The sequence below is a fragment of the Ruditapes philippinarum genome, unplaced genomic scaffold, assembly GCF_026571515.1.
Source record: "Ruditapes philippinarum isolate M1 unplaced genomic scaffold, ASM2657151v2 ctg963_1_1_1_1, whole genome shotgun sequence".
In the NCBI taxonomy this organism is placed as follows: Eukaryota; Metazoa; Mollusca; class Bivalvia; order Venerida; family Veneridae; genus Ruditapes; species Ruditapes philippinarum.
The window spans coordinates 220,716-226,762 of NW_026866535.1; positions in this window are offsets into that span (position 1 = coordinate 220,716).

Here is a 6,047-nt window from a genome sequence, read left to right on the forward strand (position 1 = left end):
AACATATCATGGTCTTTCAATTACAAATTTAACCACTTCAATTATAGCTATCCACTTAAACATTTGAGCTGTTATCATTCGTACGCAAACAATTTTGAAGTTTTATCATGCGTATATGAATTGAATGAAAATAGATAGACAATTGTGTTCATGATATACTTCTTTTGAGACGATCCGTAAGTAAGTTGCATAAACTGACTAATTCTAAAATGTTACACCGCCAAGTCCTCAAGCAATACACGACAACGAGCCTTCTAACTTTAGCTGCAATAACTCAAAGGAACCTACAATTTTACATTGAATGAAAGACCAGTAATGGTTCTAGTCTGAAAATAAATCTTTGATTGAGAATGAAACCTTTATTATATCCAATATAAACCCAACTGAAAAATCTGCTTACATAATAAGGCTCTGATGTTTTTCATATTCTGTATTTATAAGTTTACAAATAATTTGTCATGGGATGCTGTTATTATTTTAAAGGAACACTTTACGAATGTACTGAAAGTAATACATGTGCTTTTTACTCTTAGTCATGCAATGATTTATCTTTAAATAAGTCAACAGCAGACAAATTATTGTGTCCGTTTTCCGTACTAATAACAAAATAAAAATTTTATTCCTGCCAGGCGCATATACAGAACAACATGACAGAAAATAAAGAATTAAACATTGTATTGGTAATTAACATGGGAACAGTGATGAAACATCTAAATGTACTCATGTAACAACAACTAACCCTTCAACTAGATTTGATATGTAAGGTGGCGGATCGGGCTATCGTCAGACCCAATATATCAAGGGTTGAAAGCTATACATCATATGCTTGTCGAATACACTCTGATTCGGATTCAAGAGTATCAGATATGCGTTTGTGCACGTCGGTAATTCAAGATTCCTTGAGAATATCGTGCAAATCTGGAAAGAATTTGCGAGTGATACGACCATTAACTAGCAGTGCAGCTGGGTACCATATTTTCACATTGTCTTTACAAATTCATCTCGTTTAAGCTAGAATTCGGGCTCTTCTCTCCCTTAGGTAATCCCTAGAAATGCCAGTACCAGAATGTTTAGACGATGTGCATAGCCAATCAGTGCACTAATCTCACCAGTGTTGCTGCATGTGGCCAATGAACATCTTGGTTTAGGTTAATTCCTTTTAAGATGTGACGCTCGTGATGTGAACACGAGGCCAAGTCTAAATGCAGGCATGAGGAAAAATTGAGACGTGTCAAGTTGCAAATTGGCATAAATAAAGTTTTTCACTAAATTCACCGGGTCCACGTTGTTTGATTCGGGAATACCAGGTAAAACAATATTGTTTTCTCTACTAGGGACCTCTATGTCTATAATTTTATATTCTAGTTAACGAATTCGTTGTTGCGTAACATCTAGCGTGGCGCTTTGAACATATACATGTAGATGTGATTCAATATTATCAATTCTGTACTTTGAAAGTCCAAGATTAGACATCCCTTCTAATATATAATTCATTTGTCGTCTTTTGGGGGCTTTTTAATTTCATTAAGGTCAAGATGATCGCTGGTAAGATGAGAGTATGGTGGATGTTGTAGGGTACACGACCAGTCCAACATTTCCCCACCCGTTGAGTGTGGCGCTCTCTTGGATCGATTTATATAGGTCCAGGAGTCAGAAAGGGGTTCGAACATGTTCATGTATGGCCTTTCTGGACCAGGAGAAGCATTAGATATAGAGCTCTAAGAATTTGTGTCCATTTGTATGCGAAATAATGCAAAAATTGTACCTGTTTGCAGGACGTCAGAAATACAAATCCACCATGTTTATTTACCCATAAATCTGTTGAAAATGAATCAATAAAAAAAAGCATTAACGGCCTACTGTAATTGGCATCAAAAGTCAAGCAAATATTTTTTGCGTGTTATTAAGTGCAATTGAAAATACTCCAAAATACATGTATGAGTTGTACTGTACTGTGTACTGTGTTGATGTGACGTAAAACCCAAAACAAACAAACAAAAAAACATGTATGAGTCCAAAATCGGCGATCTAATTCTTCAAAAGAGACTTTATTATAGACATATATGACTTAAAACAACGCATTTGTCATTGACAGAACAGTGCAATTTGTGTTGTGTATTGAAGACTTCTGAAGAAGCAATCGAATCCTTTTAGTACATTCGTTAAACATTTTTTATTTTACAATACCCTTTTGCATCACAAATATACAAACAATTTAGTTTTTCTATCTATCTGATAATGAACTAATCACTATATGTTTCTAAACGAAACTGAGATTCTAAGCATAACGTGATATACATGTACAATGTACATGCAATATTTGTTTTAAACGTATACAATGTTATATATCGTATATGATCCATACATTTACTTTAAGTGGTCACAGTTGTAAAGTTTTGATATTGTCTTTCGAATACTACCATTATTTTACCAGTACAGAGAATTAAACGTCAACACTAATTAGCCTAAAGCATAATTTATAACATCAAACAAAGTTCTATTTATTCAAAATAAAGAAAATAACTCCAAAATACAATTAAAATGTATTTGAAATGAAAGATCACTAAAAAAAACCAGTTCATCATCGCTTAATTATTAGTTGAATTTTCTGATATCTTCATGATTTTATTATTTTACCTGACCTCAATAATTACTTAATAACGAGAGTGTGCCTCATGAGGTTTTGTTGACTTACGCGAATGCTATGCTATTCGGGAAAATATTTAAGGGTCAGTTATGAGGCTAATTTCATTTACGTATGTTTTCTTTGTGAAGTATAATCTTTATCATATATTGTTAAAGCTGATCTGACGGGACTTCATGTTTGTTTTCATGGAATCATTACAGATCAATTATTTTGAGATCAATGATTAAGCTTTATTGAAAGAAAAGTCTTTAATGCATTCGCAGTTTATGTAACATTTAATACGTACTAAAGTTTTTTTGTAATACTTTCCGCGCATCATACAGTTTTCTAGACTTATAAATATCTTTTTATCATTTCATAAGATATGTTGTGATTCATAAATCATGAATTCTTAGCATCATTCGATTGAAATTGTAATAACTGTGTTTGTTTCTGGTAGCGTTAAACTTATGTTTGGCATTATAAACAGTCAAACAACAGAGGCGTCACTTACGTGATCAACATCAACGTTGTCACGCGGCTCAACATTTAAATAGCGATTTCATCCTCACAACTTACATACAAATTAAACAGTCCCAATTTAATAATATACTGCTGTCATCAACGTTAATTGCTTGTTTTTAAATATATGTTATCTGGAAGCAGTATAATGCATGAGAAAAACATTTTAATCATTTGATTAGAAACATGCAATTTTATTTTTAACATGATTATATAAAGAGACAGAATCAAAAATCTATAGAAAAAAGTAATGGTAATGTTATACGTGTCGCGAAAAGACGTGTGAACTCAATCAACCCTTGCTTAAATCACATGTTTATTTCTAGTCATATAAGGACATTTTATGGATTTGATAGCAGCCTGTTACAATGCTTTTCTCTATTCACAAAGAATGCAGGAAGTTAATATGGATATCTAAATTATATATCTCTATATATACTAGCCGTCGAAATATCTTTCAAATCTTAAATATTAGCTTTTTATTTCCTTTGTTTTTCATGTTTTTCTTTTTATGTCATAATAGATCTTTTAAAGGCAATGAAAATCAGAAACATTCAATTTATGAACATTAACAGGTCAAAAGTCATTTTTCCGTTTTTCTCAAACGTGCAACGAACGTGTACTTAATAACCCTTTTATGTCGAAAGTTCACATAGTTGAAATAGCATCATATGCAGATTCTGCTTCCTTCAGATCTTTATCCAGTTCTGTATATTGACTTTCTGAGGCTTGAACATCGTGAGATGTGTTTTTCAGTTTTACATCTTTTGTTTGAAGAGTTTTCGAGCCATCCACATTGACATACCTTGAAGTAGAAGTAAATCCGTTACATTTAGAAGTAAATTTTACATATCCAAAACGTTTTTGCAGTGTTAGAGTATCCAACCATTCTATTTGTATTTTGCTAAAACTATCATACATTAATTTCACATGATGATTTATAGCTTTATTACTCTTCCCTTTTAAGAATTTCAAGTGCACGTTTTATTATCATGTAATAAAACTTATTTAAAAATATTTATATGATACCAGTATTAATAGCGTGCTTTGTTTGAAAACTTCTAACAAATGAAAATAGTTAATTAATATATATATACATAGAAACATACCTTCTGCTGCTTGTATTTCTGGAGAAATCTGTAAATAAAGAAATGTTAAATAACAATAATAATTTGTTTTTATCAGTTTGTACTATAAAAACATAATTTATTCACAAAGCGTGCTTTAGTTTTTTATGCATTAGAATTAGAAAGACATCTTGCTGAGCTTATTGAATAAACATAAAAATGGAGGCACAGGACAAACAGTATGATTTTCTTTAATATAAATAATGGAAAAAGTTTATTTAAATTATTTTAAAAATCTAGAACATTTTATACATTGTATACTTTACTTTCAGGGATTATCACATATATAAATATATATATTTTTTTTAATACAATATCTACGATAAAATAGGTTTTTTTTTATTTTTCGCCTTTCCATTTGGTATCTTTATGTACATGTAAATGCCTGTGTTTTTTGTTTAACAGAACTGCAATAAAGTAAAGTGCAGATCTCACCTAAACAAATTCCCAAGCTCCTTTCAACCATATATGTTTAATCCAAGCTTAATGAACAGTCTCGGCAAAGTTCTGGTGGATGGCTTCCCTACAATGCATGGTGAAATTTGCTCCTTAATGATAAATGTGCACCAATATAATTCTAGAAACTTTTTATATAACCAATCTTTTTCGAGATTTTGTTTAATCTTCACATGTCTTTCAAGTCAATCTGGTACTTTGATATTTAATTATGACTAGTAAAGTTTCTATAGTCTCCATGAATGCGCAGGGTTTGGGTGACAGAAGCAAGCGAAGAGATGTTATAAATTTTTTGAAGAGTAAAAAATATTCGATATGTTTCTTACAAGATACTCATTTTATTACTAAAGATGAAAAGTACATACGCTCTATTTGGGGCTATGATACATATTTTTCTAATTTTAGTAGCCAGTCACGTGGGGTATGCAATATATGTGAGAAAGATATTACACTTGTAAACATTTATGGACCAAATAGAGACAATCCAAATTTTATGAAAAGGTTTTTGAAAAAATGTCCAAATTTGAGGACTCTTTATTTATTTTGGCAGGGGATTTTAACTTAGTACTTGATCCAGACAAAGATAGTTATAATTATCTACACTTGAATAATCCGAATGCCAGAGACAAGGTCATTAATTTAATGTCAGAGTATAACTTGATGGATTGCTGGCGAGAGAATAATATTGAAAAAAGAGAATATACATGGTTTAGGAAAAATCCTATCAAAAAGGCACGCCTAGATTTCTTTCTTATTTCGAACAATTTGTATACTGATATTGATAGTACTGTTATTTTACCTGGATATCATACTGATCATTCTCGTATATTCATATCTTTAGAATTTGGTAAATTTAAAAAAGGTTTGTCATATTGGAAGTTTAATAATTCTTTACTTAGGGATGAAGTTTATATAGATAAGGTAAAAAAGATTATCAATGATACAAAGTTACAGTATATAGCTGACCAACCAGACAATATACATGAGGTAGATAATATTCCATCACAAGACTTGCTTTTCAATATAAATGATCAGTTATTTTTTGAAACTCTCTTATTAAACATTAGAGGTGTAACAATAAGCCATGCTTCAAGTAAGAAAAAACTAGAGGCAAATAAGGAAGAAAACATTTTGAAAGAAATTGAAAAGATTGAAAAAGATACAAACATAAATTTCCAACATCTAGAAAATAAAAAAAGAGAACTCTCAGAATTAAGAAAGAAAAAAATGAATGGTATTTTTATTAGATCTAAAGCAAAATGGCTACATGAAGGAGAAAAGCCCACACGGTATTTCTGTAATCTAGAAAACAGAAA